This window comes from Eumetopias jubatus, unplaced genomic scaffold, assembly GCF_037043125.1.
Source record: "Eumetopias jubatus isolate StellerSeaLion01/CBP00866 unplaced genomic scaffold, mEumJub1_p1.0 scaffold_5, whole genome shotgun sequence".
NCBI classification, from domain to species: Eukaryota; Metazoa; Chordata; class Mammalia; order Carnivora; family Otariidae; genus Eumetopias; species Eumetopias jubatus.
Genome location: NW_028274811.1, coordinates 80,913,895 through 80,929,658, shown reverse-complemented (window position 1 = coordinate 80,929,658; position 15,764 = coordinate 80,913,895).

Below are 15,764 nucleotides of genomic sequence, written 5' to 3'. Positions count from 1 at the left end.
GGGCACAGGACTTTCAATCCTAAATCCAGGGCATTCCTGGGTAAATCTGGAAGGCTGGCTGTTCTAGACAGCCCAAATTCAAGGGTAGAGAAAATAGATTCCACTTTTGCTAGGGAAAGGAAAGGTCACATTACAAAGAAGCAGAAAGAGTAGATATCGTTGTGTATCTTTGGAAATGCAATCTACTCTAATCACTGAGCTTTGGGGAAATTTCATTTCTACCAGTTACATTTAAGCTTAGTAAATATCCATAAATCTAATCTGACTGAATTATTTATTGGATTATTTATTGCTTCACTGTACAAATAGTTTTAAATTTAGACATTTGCCAGTGAGGATATATGGTCTCACTCCTTAGAAACTTCTGCCAAAAAACATGTAAGGCCCAGAGGGTCTTGAGAATCCTACTGTTGATGGTTTATACAATTCAGTGACTATTAAATAGATTTTGTGGACTAGACTGAGAATCTAACCTATATCTGTAACCTTTGTTTTTGTCTTTGTGAAAATTTATTCTGAATTTTTAACCAACAATGTAACTTCTCTTAACACACATTGCTTCTTTGTTGGAAAATAGTTTTTTTTGGAAGTGATCAGATAGCTGAATAGAGGAGTGTTTTCATTGTAACTCTATGATGACACAGTCCAATAGAACTTTGTAGAGTGATGAAAATGTTCTATGTAGCCTCTAGCCAAATGTGGCTATTGAGTACTGAAATTGGGCTAGTGTGACCAAAGAAATGAATTTTTAATTGTTTCTAATTTTAATTAATTTAAATTTAAAAAGACAGACGTTAGGAGTTACCATGTTGAGTTACAGTTTTGATATCATGATTTCCTTTAGTCAGAAGTAAAAGGAGAAAATGGCACATACAAAATACTGCTAAATCATGTATCAGGCTAACAATGAAGGTTATCATCTTATAGAAGGGATGATCTAAAGTTAAAGACACATTTTTCTTAGATGTGAGAGTATAAACTCAATGCTTGAACAACTAATTCAACACTTTCCTTATGATTATGACAACAAGCAGTGTTTTAAGAACAGAGAAAGGTAAAAAAAAATAAAGGTCATCATTATATATATATATATTTTATAAATATATATTATATTTTATATATATATATATTTTATATATATTATATAAATATAAATATATATATTTATATATATATATATTTCAGAATGGAATAAAATAGACTTATCTAAGTTTATCTAGAAGTATCATATATTGACCTCTCCCTGACTTCACTCATTTTGGTCTATGCCATATAAAATTTGGAAGACTCATGTGGTAAGCTGAAAGTGATAATGAGGAATAATTTTGCATAGTAAGCTCAGATCCCTACAGACATAGCCAGAAAATCATTCCCTACTTCCCCAATAGACTGTGCATTTATACAATTCATTCTGTTTTGACAATGCTAGGCAGTTTTTTTCCACATCTCCTTTGTTTCAGAATCTTCATTCTCATAGTAACTAAATCTTTGGAATTGATTTCTCAACAAAATAGTCAATTATCTCCCTAGCAAAATAGGAATTTAGATTCCTGAGCTTTTGCTCATTTTGAAGAAAATTAAGTAAATTTCTATATAATATTCAACTACCTGAAGGTGTTGAATGAAAGCATTTATCCTGTAACTCCTGTCTTTATAAAAGCGATAGAAGTCATTTATCTCAGAAATCATTTATCTCATTTTATTTTCTCTTGGAGAACAGTGAACAGATAGAGATGACAGTGGTGTCCGTTTAAACTGATCCTATCTATGTGTCAAAAGCAGGATTGGCTAGGAGGTGAAATAGCCTCATTTAATTTTATTTCAGATTAGGTATTTTGGTTCCCTACTATAATATCAATAATATTTTGGTTCCCTACTATATCAATAATTTTTGGGCCACAAAATACCTTTGTCAATTGATTTTTTCTTGAATAGGTATATACAGATATATATAAAAAGAAGTTTGTCCTATAAAAGAGCCAAGAAAAAAAAAAATATATATATATTGGCCTAGGATGAAGATAAAAGTGGAAGTATTGCATCACTGTGCATCATAGAATATGCAGGAATTTGTATTAGCCCTAAGAGAACAATTTCTACATGAAAATAGTCCTCCACTTGCTCTCAGACCATTTGGCCTAGATGTCAATGAGTCCATGGAGAGATGCTGGACATCTGTCATTTCTCACCTACTTTAATTTTTGGACAGTGCTAGCCCAACATGTTGATGAATCCACTTCTCTATTTTGCTATTTAGAAAGGAAAGATAAATAAGATAGCAAGGCTTATTTTACACCCCGCTTACTTCCAAGAAATTCAGTTACATGCCCAGTACCAGTAGTTCTCTGTAGGTACTGACACAGGATCATATATAACTCTCAATTTTCTAAAAAAAATTAAGCCTACATATTCACTCTTAATTAACCTAGAATAATAACAATGCTTTCCTCCAAACCCCTGGTCAATTACTCCTACATACTATTTTTGACTCAGAAGAACATTCAGGTCATTTCTCCACTTCCTCCTGCCTCCACTTACTAGGCTATCTAGTCTAGATTCCATGATCCAATTCTTCACCTCTATTGTAACAGCATCTTTAAACTTCCCAATTTCTTTGAAAGCAAAATCTTCAGAAATGACTTCTCAGCTAAAACAGTCAATTACTTTCCTACAGATCAGATATCAAGTCATTAAACTACTCCCCATCTTGGAGGCATGTATTGTCATTTTATTGAGGAGGAAACTGATAGCCCCTTTAGACCCCTTCCTTTCGTCTGTCAGCTGGGTTCCTTCATATGGATACCACACAGGCATCTCAGATTCTACATGCCTGGGCCTGTTTTTCCTTCAGTTGCCACTGTTGCCTCTCTAAGTACCTGGGAATACTTTTTGATGCCACCCTCTCCCACATTCATCACATCTAATCAAAACCAGTCTGTCACATCTCTAAACTAAGTGTTTCAGAATATGCCCACATTTCATGAAAACTCCTGCTATCTTACTAGTCTGAGGACCATTTGATCTCAGCTAGATGACCCTGACAATGTTTTAAATCATCTCTTCTACCAGATTTGGCCCCTGTAAGCCATCTTCCACTGAGCAAACAGAGTGATCTTTCTGAAATGTAATTTGATGATGTAATCATGTGAATCTTTTGTTTAGATCATTTCAATGTTTTCTAATTGTCTTACAAACCTTTGGGAATCTGGCCATCGTTTACCTCTCCAGCTTAATCTCTTCATTATTCCCCTGGTAATGGTGAACATTTTTCCTCTATATTCCCTCACTTTCAGTCCTTCTTATTTCTTTTTTCTCTGTAATCCTGCACTTACCTCACTGCCAAACCTCTTGGCCATACTCTTATTCATCCATCCTTTATTCCATAGGTTTTTTGTATGCCTACTATATGTCTAACATGTAGAATACTGGGAGTTGACACATGCTAAGTGAATAAAATAAACATCTATTAAATCATAATGTTCACAGGGCACCTGGGTGGCTCAGTTGGTTAAGTGACTGCCTTTGGCTCAGGTCATGATCCTGGAGTCCTGGGATCAAGTCCTGCATTGGGCTCCCTGCTCAGTGGGGAGTCTGCTTCTCCCTCTGACCCTCCCCCCTCTTATGTGCTCTCTCTCTCTCTCATTCTCTCTCTCTCAAATAAATAAATAAAATCTTAAAAAAAATCATAATGTTAACACTCTAGTATATTTTAGGTTTCAGCTTAAAATTTCAAATGTCCTATAGACTAGGTGAGTTACTATTATGCTTTCTGATGACACTGTATACTTTTCATATCACAACATTTATTATTCTTTATGTATGCAATTGCTTATTCCATGTCTTTCATACAAATGAAAAACCAATTCTGTGAGGGCAAAAACCAGAGCTGTCTTGTATACACAGCATCTGGCCCATTTTCTAGCAAACAGTAAGCATTGGGGAACATTTTTTTTTTTTAATAATGAAAAGACATATGGATACAGTTGAACAAGTTATGCCAAGATGTATGTATAAGTGATCTACTTATGACATAGCACTTGTCATTACTGACAGTCCTAGAAACAGTGAAAATATATTAGAAAAACTTAATCAAAAATAGAAGAACTTAACAAAATTTGTAAGAAGGTGTGGGTGTTTATGCGCATTGGCTTAAAGCCAGAATGTCAACTCAAAAAAAAAAAAAATGTTTAGGTGTTTCACATATTCAAAGACTATAAAAATAGTAACTAGACTTTATAAATACATCATTCATATATTTAAATATACTGTGAAGATGGGGAGAACAACTAAGGAATTAACAGAATACATTTTGGAGATGAAATTCCCTGCAAATATGAAGTGCTCATGTTTTGGTAATTGCAATTTTCACCATGAAATGGCACTAGAAAATAAAGCTGGTTGACAAGGAAGAAAAAATTTGTTCTAACAAATCATTCTAAAAGGTTCTTATACATGTATATTTCATTTTCAGTAAATTTACATTTTCACACTATCTGTTGTTTGTTTATGTGTCTCTCTCTAATTTTGCTTCATTATGTATATGAGGTACGAGATTAGATTTACCAGTTAGATTTTCACCATATATGCCAATAATTTAGATCATACATTCTGGAAATACTTCCAAGGGAGAGACCTCATGACGCATTCTCTCTTAAATCCACCCAGGAGGTCACTTAAATCTAAGAGACTGTGCTCTTACAGAGCAGTAGAAAAGCATAGGGGAAGCAGAGTAGGATGGAAGAACGGAGGAATCCATTCTTGGATAATAAAAAAGCATCAAGGCACAGCACCATTTTTACTGTATTGCATATGGTGTTATGAGAAAACATAACAGTAATTCAATGGGTCTACAGGTCATTTGAGGTTTTAAGCTGAGACCTCAAATACACTAGTGTATGACCATTATGATTTAATGGATTAGATATATGTGATTCAATTTAAAACTCAATTACCCAACTTAAAGATTGGCAAAAATAAGTTCAGTATATGGATTTTTTTTTATTTAGGCAAAGAACATATTTACTTTTGCTCTTAAGGAAAATATTTTCCCACTCTAAATAATTTTATGTAAAAGTGACTCTCATATAATTTCATTATTATTTTTAAATTCCCCCACTGCCTAGAGTAATTTTGTAATAGTATCTTGTTGAGTTTGGGGTACCATTAATTTATTTCCTACTATATTACACTCCATTACATATAGTCTATTTCCTCAGCTTGGTATCAAGGGATAACACTTGCTATGGAAAAATAAAAGATTGTAAAAAGAGCAATAGTAAATATGAGCAGTGAGTTTACTTTTGAAGATGTTTAGATAGATTCAACAAAGCATTTGATTCTACTGAACTCAAGCCTTTCTATATAGCAATTTATCTCAGAACTAGTCTTTAAGTCAATTATTTAAAAAAAAAAAAAGTTGGTTGTTTCTTGGAAGTCCACTTGGAAGTGAAAAAACTTGGAAGTTTCTCTTCCCAATAATAAATTTTATATATTGCAAACACAGTTGCCATATTCCTATGAGAAGTTTTTCTTTGTCCAGTAACTATGTTTTCATACTTTATCATGCTTCTATTAGAGAACAGAGATACTTGGCCCTCAGTGTCCCAAAGGAGGTAATAAAATAGGAATTATGACCAAATTAACACTAACTTCAGTGATAAAAGGACGTTCAGACTGTCTATCCCCATGGGCCCATCATTTCCACCCTAAGTAATAAAACAAGTCAGAGCAATCCAGCCCCCCCATTGGAAGTCTCGAAGTTAGTCATTTGTCCTGTTAATCCAAGGCAGATCAGGAATTCAGTAACTACTCAGACATTATTCATACATCAATATTACCTCAGCATTTACCTTGTATTCATACTATTTAAGGCATTAAAGACACATCAGTGAATAGAACAGACAAAATTACCTGCTTCCCAGAGTTCTGAGCAAATCATGGGCCATTTATAAGGACTTTTGTCACCAGCTAGACCCCAAGACCTAAACTTTAGTGCTCACCTGCTTATACCAACATATCTTTGTCCCACATTTTTCCTTAAGTTCTTCTTTCTAGTTTACCTCTTAACTCAGGCAAAAGACTGAAGGGGCATAGTGTCCCATGATGGAAAGCGAAATTACTCCTCAAGCAATAATGACTGATGGGGCAAATGACTAAGTTCCACAGACCCAGACCACCCAGACCATTTTGAAGTTAACCCCCACCCCACACCTGCACAGATGAGCCATGGAGTGACCCAGGAAGTGACTGACAGTTACTTTTAGCTCATTATAACACTAAAATCTCCTCCCAAGAAGCACAAGCCTCATTTATATACCATACAATGTGTGTATAGGCACATTTCCTTAAGGTACACGCACGACCTTATGCCCACCTCTGCATATAACGACAAGGTTCCCTTATCTAAATATTCATCCTAACCCTAGATAAAAGGAATCCATTCCCCCTTGCTCAGAGAGTCATGGCTTTGGAAGTTATCTCCTTATCTGCTGCAAATAAAGTTTCCTGTGTGCAACAACTCCACCTGGTGTAGTTTCTATCTATGACTCAGCAAGGAGCAAACTCGTGTTCAGTGACACTTTGGTACTTATTTTGAGAAAAATGTGAGGCACTATAAGGTCTTGAACAAAAAAAACATCTAGATTATGTTATAGTTCATGACCTGGTTCCTAAGTAGATATTTAACAGTGGAGGGGAAAAGTGAAAGCAAGGAGACTAGTTAAGAGGATATTAGAATAATCCCAGTGAGATAATCAGGGAAAAAGCAGTAAGGAATAATAATCATTCAGGATATATTTTGAAGATGTAGACAACAGGATTTTCTAACAGTCTACATGACAGGTGAGAGAGCGAGAGAGAATGACAAAAGAGTGGCAGAGATGGAAATAATTCTGCCTTCAACTCAGGGAGGAAAGCAGTGTGAGTGATATTTAAATGTGGTAAAACATATGAATGGAAAGAAAATGAAGGGACAGTCAAAATTCTTTGACCAGTCTTTCTCAGACCTTAAAATTTTGACTGCATTTTATCCATAAAAATCAGAGTAAGTCCTGAAGCAGAAACAAAGTTGACTCAAAATTTGCTGTCTTAAAATAGCATCATACTGATAATCATCACCACAGAGAGGGCACTTAAAAGTCTATTGGCAGCAATATGAAAATGATTGGGTATTTTATGAGCAGGAAGTTCTTTTGTGATCTCCCCCCTAAATTCTGATGTGGGATTCCATGGCTGGGTGGGGGCATCCCGCATACCAAGAAACAATTCTCCAGACGCCAACTGGGTATCCTCCAGTTTAACTCCCCACCTCTCCATGTTTTCATCAACCCAGAAGCTCTAAGATATCCTGTCTTTTTTGAGTTTTATGGAAGCCTCATTTTATAGGCATAACTGATTAAATTACTGGCCTTTAGCAACTGATCCAACCTTTAGCTCCTCTCCTCTCCCTAGAGGTAAAGTGGGTGGGGTGGAAAGTTCCAACCCTCCACTCTGATGGTTGGCTCCTCTAGCAACCAGCCCCTACCCTCTGGTGCTTTCTAAATGTCACCTAATTAACATAACAAAAGATACCTTTACAGCTCTTATCACTTAGGAAATTCCAAGGGTTTTAGGAACTTGCCAGAAACCAGAAGCCAAGCACACTTGTCTGTGTCCTGCAGGAGATCAAACCTTCTAATGAATCTGTAAAGCTGAGGTTTTCTCAAAGAAAGCATACTAATTCATCATGCTATGTAAAGACACTGAGCATAAATTCATAATTTTCATAGCCTGTACAATGTAAACATAAAAGGGAGGAAAATGTTTTAACAGGTCACCCATTCTACCTACTATCCAAATACTAGATGTTCCTGTAATCATTGTAGAGATTTAAAGCTAACTATTGCTGCAATCATTATAGAGGTATGAGCCAAACTGGTAAAATGGTTCTGTCACTAATTCCTTTGTAGGAGCACAACCCATTTACCACTGAAATGTTCACATCAATTACAATCTCTGTATATTCTAAGAAAATTATCGACACTGTATGTAGCACATAAACTGAATAGATGTTTCCTTACTTGTATTTAAGTGTATCAGTCTCTCCATTTCCAGAATCATAAGAATGCACTGTCACATTCTGAAAGATAGTTGAGCCCTAAAAATCTGTCATTATTTCTTTGTATAATTAACCAATTGTATGGTCATTTCAACCATATATACAGATATATTTTTTATTAGATCTGCTTACTAATGTAAAATTGTATGACTGTCCTAATCATTTAGATAACTCATGGCTGTCCTAATCATTTAGATAACTTTAAGTATTGGACACAGAGGCCAATAAAATCCAAGTATTTTAGCTATGTAGCCTCTTTTTAAATAATCTGAGCTAAAGTTTGTTTGGCTCTGGGGAATGGTGGAGCTAAAAAGGGGTTTAGGGAAGGTGTATAATCCAACTTCCTCATGTGATAAGAAAATTGAAACCAGAAGTGGTTTTGGTATGGATCTAAGGACACTGGGTAGTTAATGAAATCATTAAGTACTTGAACTCAAACATCCTTTGATTTTATACTTACTGCTTATTTGGAACAATATTTATAAATGTATAAGGCTGTCTAACAGAAAGTTATCACCCTGCACAGTTCCTTAAGACACAATGAAAAATATATGTAAGAGAACCTAAAAAGCCATTCCTCTTTTTCAGTTTCTTTATATCTCCCCTCACCCTTCACATACACCTCTCACATCTTTACTCAAGAAATGAAGGCACTGCTTTGCCTCCTTCTTGAAGGTGAACATAAAACATGTCAGCTAATGTCAGTTAATCTTTTGATATTCTGATTTCCTCATTCCTAATCACTAAGGGAGTATTAAATGAGGTAAAAATGTTGGGGTTTGGAGCAAACAGTCAAGAAAGAATTTTTGTGACGTCTTTGGTGCAAAAAAGGCAGTTTTATTAAAGCACCGGGAGAGGACCCGTGGGCAGAAAGAGATGCACTGGGGTCATAAGGAGTGGCTGATTATATCCTTTCAAGTTGGGAGGGGGTTAGGGATAGCAAGTTTCTAAGGAATTTTGGAAGCAAGGTTTCCAGGACCTTGTTGTTAGGAAAAGGTCATTTATTACTGTCTAGTAAAACCTGAGTAATGAGACCCTTCAGATGTATATCAGTGGGCCATATGCTTGGAAGATGATTGCTAACATATATCTTGGGGGATAGAAATAAAGGAAGTTTCCAAAGGAATTTTATATGTTAAAGAAAACTTAGAAGATCCTGGAGGTGGGGATAATGTTAAGCAAAGATTGCCTTTTGCCCTTAGCCAAATGTTAACACTGGGGGGAGCTGAGTTCCTAGAGGAAGGTCACTCTGCCTGTCTCACGGACCTGTCAATGGGCTGTAAGTTGTAAGGAAATTTAATTCTTTTCTTTGGCATTTGTTCTCCACATCACTAAATACCAGTTTGAATTTGAAGAACTTTTCCTGTCATCTGAGCTTTTTAGAGAGACATCCTACTATTACTTCAATTCAGTCTTCCTTCCATCTCAGGATGATGACAGTAGTAGGCAAATCAGACTATCATACCCTCAAAAACACTTTGATTAAAGAAGTGAAAATCCCTTTTCAAATCTCCCTACTGTGAAAAGAAATATCAATGTGACAGATATAAGGCACAATACAGTGGCTAGTAATCAAATGGATGATTTGCCAGAGCTATAAGAAATGAATAAATGAATAAAAAACTATGCCTGAGAGATTAGACAAGTCATAAATGCCTGAGGTGAAAGATCCTTATTATAAGCCTATATTCTCGTGAGCACTAATGGCTACAGGCTCCCAGCTAGTGATACAAGGACAGAGAGAAATGGAAGAACACACCCCATCCCAATTAAGCCAGAGTGTGTGGTATGCAGTCCCTTCTTGGGTGTCCCTCCAATGCCATCTCACCCACATCAGTGTGGCTTTATACTTACCCCATTGAGACCATTTTATACGGCACCTTTTCGTCTTAGACTCAACTTACTTTCTATGCAGAGAAAGGGTTAGTTCAGTTAGTTACAGCAAAAATCTGGCTATCGTGCAAAACTTAGGTCACACACAACCTTAGATAATATGTGATATCAAACAGACTTGAATACAGTGACTAATATTTCTTAATGTCTGTCATTAAGTAACACATCACTAAAAATAAACTGTAATCTTGTAAAAACAGTTCTTTCTTTCTGACTGGGGTTTAGGAGCAGGGGTTCGATAATTAGTTTTGAAGTTTCATTGAAATAGAAAGCAAAGCCATTTATCCATCTTTCAAAGAGTTTCCAGTATTTTTTTAAATTTTTTCTAATCCTTTTAAAATGACTTTAGAGCACATCCCATTATATACAGCAAAATATTTTCTTTAATGGTGAGATATGGGCAAATAATTATTCACATGCATTAGTATCACTATGAACAAAATCTGATTACTTTGACCCCTTGGTGATGTGATTGGGTTAAAGTGTTAATAGCTCTATTAGTCAGCTATTTCTGTAATAATGTTGTTTAATAAACAAACCTAAACATTCAGTGGCTTTATGATCGCATGTGGTTACTGTCTTTGCTTTTGTGGTGTCTGGGGAAGCTCAGCTTCAAGGTAAAAGGTCCAAGTCTTCTTAGCATGCCTCTCATTCTGAGACCAGTGACTGTTTCTAAAGGTAGATGGCCAAAAGCATTAGCTCTCGGGGAAGCAGTAATTAAAATTTTCTCAGAAAATGAAAAAAATATTTCACAAAGGAGCAGGAATGATAATATTTAATCTGAATCTTAAAAGGATAAATAATAATATTCCAGGAGAGAAACAGTATATTCAAAACTATGAGTATATGAACAATTTCATATTATTTGGATAGTTTTTCTTTGATTTTTAAATAGACATCCAATTTAAACTTTAAGTCATTCATTAATTCAGTCAATGATGATTGATTGACAACTATGTGCCAGTGTGCTAATGATATAAATAAAATGGAAAAAAATAAATAGACACGATCCATATTCCCTCAGAAAAGTGAGGGAGATAATCAAATAATTAAATCAATGCATAACATTACAGACTCAGATAAGGGTACTAAAGGAAATTATCATAGCTCTATGAAAATATGAGACAGAGATAGAGCTTGATGTAGACTGGTGCAGTAGGCATAACTTCTCCAAGGAGGTGATGCTTCAAGCAAAGATAACAAAGAGTTAACTGGAGGGCAGGAAGAGTTTAAAACAGATAGAAAATGTGCACAAAGGCCATGAGACTGAGAAATGATTGAATATGGCATAAATGCCAAAGTAAAGGAGGAGGGGTCATTTTATACTATTTTATAACTTTTCCCAGTTTTTCCCCTCTTCTCGGTTATATATGCATGGTTTCTCAAATGTGTACAAGATGAAGAAATTAGACAAATCATCTTTTGAATATAGCATTTATTGCCTTCAGTTTATAGTTTCCTACAGTAATTTCATTAACAACTGATTCTGAGGATAGCAGAATATAAAATCCTGTTTTATTCAGCATTTTGAAATTTGCAAATATTTATTATAGTTGTGTTTTACCTTCACCAAAAGCATCATGATGTGGATATAATTAATGTCTTAAAAGGAGAACACTTATTCTTTGGGTGAACAGGTGATAGTACTTTTTGTTTCCTGGACATGTTCTTTATTACATTTCATTTACATATAATTTAATAAATGAATAAAGACATACTATAGTAGACAACATTTAAACCAACAAATGAACAAATGATGAACTATCATATCCTTATAATCTCTTCCACAGTAAAATGAACTTTCTCGATTTTCTCAAAAATATCCAATTTATTTTAGTATTTAGAATAGAAGACAAGAAATTTCCCTGGGCTATGTTATGAGTCTGTCTGTGTTATAAAAGGGCTTCTCAGTCATGTGTCTCTCTTAATACATGACAGCTGACATCCACAGTAGTGAAAATTATATAGCTATAATAAAGACTATACCCGTATTTTGTGTAGTAAATATTTTTCATGGGTAAGCAGTATTATGCAAACAATAACGTTGATTCCAAGTAGTTTTTCATGTCAATTGTTGAAAGCTATGGTCAGATTGTACCATATTCCTCTAAATCCCTCTTTTAAGTGATTTTTCTAATGTCTAATTGTCATAATTGGCTTTTGCAGTGTCTGAAGGTTGCACCCTGCCATCTCAGGCTTTACGGGAGAGGTTTTCGCCCAAGACTTTACTGCCAGTGAATTCCAATTCTGTGAATTAGCACCCCACCCTGTGCCCCTTCTTTCCTTCACCCCAGACTAGAGGAAGATACTTACTCTCTGCCCCTCTTCATCTATACCAAAGAAATCCTAGGGGAAACACTCCCTCCATGCCCATGTCAGATGCTCTAGAAGAACTTTCCAGAGAGCAGGGCCATGCATTCCAATGACACCTGTGCAATGCCTACCAACGCACACCCAGCAGAGACTGGGAGGTGGCATGACCCCACTCCGCCCCAGGACCTCTTCTGGAATTCCTCCACTAAATTTGCTTATCAACTGGGCAGGAAGTAGGTCATGGGTTCATATCATTTTTTGGTCTTTTGTTTTTGTTTTTTCCTAATTAAAAGAAGGGTTACCTCAATTTTGCTCCTTAGACATGGATGTAGCCACCTTTTTCTGTATGTTGTTATTTTTTTAAGCAATCGTGTTGGATTAGGCGTATACTTGGTGTGGAAAGAGTATGACTTTGCCATGTGATTTGCAAATGGAGGGAAAAGCTACTGTGAGTGTGTTTTATTTTTTAATTTACACTATAGAGTGATTCCCCCCTGCCCTCCCCCTAAATGTCAAGTTTTTACCTTGCATGTACTGGAGTATTTATTTCATCTATTAAAATGTTATGTTTTGGGGTGCCTGGGTGGTTCCCTGGTTAAGTGTCTGCCTTCGGCTCAGGTGATGATCCCAGGGTCCTTGGATCGAGCCCCACATTGGGCTCCCTGCTCATTGGGAAGCCCGCTTCTCCCTCTCCCACTCCCCCGCTTGTGTTTCCTCTCTCACTGTGTCTCTCTCTCTCTAATAAATAAAATCTTAAAAAATAAATAAAATGTTATGTTTCTCAGATGGCAAAAAAAGAAAAAAGATAAATAATCTTAAAAAGATTTTTATCAGAACTAATTTTGTTTTTTTTTAAGATTTATTTATTTATTTATTTATTTATTTATTTATTTATTTGGCACAGAGAGAGAAAGCGCAGAAGCAGGGGGAGTTGCAGGCAGAGGGAGAAGCAGGCTCCTGGCTGAGCAAGGAGCCGGATGCGGGCTCACATCTGACTTGATCCCAGGACCCTGGGATCATGACCTGAGCCGAAGGCAGATGCTTAACCAGCTGAGCCACCTAGGCACCCCTGTTTTTTTGTTTTTTTTTTTTAAGATTGATTGATTGATTGATTTGACAGAGAAAGATAGAGCCCACAGTGGGGAGGGGCAGAGGAGGGAAAGGGAGAGAGAATTTCAAGAAGACTCCCTGCTAAGCATGTATCCTGACACAAGGTTCCATCTCAGGACCAGGAGATCATGACCTAAGCTGAAACCAAGAGTTGGACACAACTGACTGAGCCACCCAGGCGCCCCTACACTAATTTTGACTGTAGCTCAAATCTCCTTAATATACCTAAACCTAGAATTCTAGAATGATATATAAAGTCTTGTAAACCTAGATTCTCTCTGCTCTAATAGGCCCTGAGAATAAGAATAAAAATACAAATCCACTGGAAAAGCAGGATGACCTAGCAGCTTTGGAATCAGAAAAACCTGTATTCAAATTCCAGCTCCCCTACTTACTAGCCTTGACCTTGTGCAAATGTCTTAACCTTAGGGTCAATTACACAATTTTGAAATTGAGTATTGTATTGCCTGCACAGGAAGCTGTTATGAAGAATACAAAATATAATGTGTCTAAAACATTAAATACAGTTTCTGATATTTGATACATGTTCAGTAAGAGCTCTTTATAGGAATAATATAAAGGAAATTTACATGTGCTCTAGTGTAGGACTAATTAATCCTCAACCTTAATTCTGAGTACTTTGATTTCTCTCGGGTTCTTCTGGCTATTGATGACCCAGAGGTTAAGTAAAGTTTACTTGATGATACAAAGATGTTTCAAATGCAGATATTCTTACAGAGTTTCATAAGATATCTTTGCAGCCATGGCTTAACATCAATTGCTTGATGCTGGCAGCCACAGCTGTCAGCCTGGCAACTGGCATCCTTGTCTACAGCCTTGTGGGAGTCTTCTGGAACTCCCACACTTCAGAGTGCTTGCCTAGGCAAGGACATACTGTTGCCAGTGGAAATCCTGGGCATTCTGGCATGGCAGATGCTCAACTACTACTCCAACAGAGCCCAAGGCTGTGGCTCCCAAAGCCCATAAATTGGGAAAGTCTTTTGCCAAGAGCCCCAATGTTATGGCAGAGAAGCGAGTCCTGATTATCAAGGGACATCTTTAAGGGGCTGTGTGCTGAAGCCTGGCAGGCAGCCACTTCAAGAGGTTTTTGAGACCTGATTGTTGTATTATTCCAGAATTAAAGAAATACCCACACACTCACAGTTTGAAACCAATTTTATTAGTCATGTTCCCTTTAAAAATATGCCTTGTCACATTGGTTTAATGACACAAATACCTGAAGCCTAAAAATAGTTTGGTTTTTATGAGAGAGAGTGAGAAAAAAAAGTAGTCCGGTTCTAAAATTCAGCTTTTTTGAGAAAGAAAGAGGACTAAGAATAGAAGCAAAAATATAATCCCTATCTACAAAAATAGCAGAGAAATACTGACACATTATTGTGGACTGAATCAGGGTTATTTATATACCAGATATTTGGCTTCATGTTCCTTTTAAAATAGCATTCCTGTCCATTCTTATTAAGTTTGGATTTTTCCCAAGAGTTCCTTTGTGGCTAATTTAACATCTGTGAAGTCATGGTGATACTAAGTATAAATTCATTGCCTACTGCATGGATAATTTTATTTTACTCTGAAGTTATTGCAATAATTAGTGAAATTTCATAAAAGTTCATATTGGTTTAAATCACCGTATTCATTTTTTCCATCAATTAATTAGAGAATAATTTTATGACAAAAAAATCTCTTTGATTTCATATATTAAAAAGCTGGGTTGGGAACAGAACTATTTAACCATATAAAAAGCACCTAAAATAATGTCTTGAAAAGAACTGATTCAAATTAAAACATATGAAGTCAAGTTAAAATCTAATGCCTTCTTTTCAATCTTCCTTTTCACCTTTCATCTTATCAAATGTTTTTTACCTTATCAGATGTACTATGTAAAACACTGTTGGGATGGATGTTGCAAAAATTACCCTATTAGTTGGATAAGCCTATCAGGACACATGACTACATAGCAATATATATTGAATTACATAGACTAGTTTTTGGTTTTTTCTTGTATGTTATATTTTGGACTCAGAGAGGTAATCAGCAAGAAAGTAACTGTTTATAGCCTATTAGAATAAAATAAAGTTGGGAAAAGCTAAACACAATAGATGTTGAAAATGCAAGTGATTCTAGTTTATGGAATTTTAAGTACATTCGAAGGATTTAAAAATACGTTCTTATTAGAAGCAAACTAGGGTTAATAATACATCTTTACTGCATATTTAATATGTTAAAATCTTTAACTGGGGGATTAAATTCATATAGTTTAGAAATCGTAGGTTATAAATAAAATATGTCAAGCATTTAAACATTGTGTATTATGGCACAAGGTATGTTTTTTAAC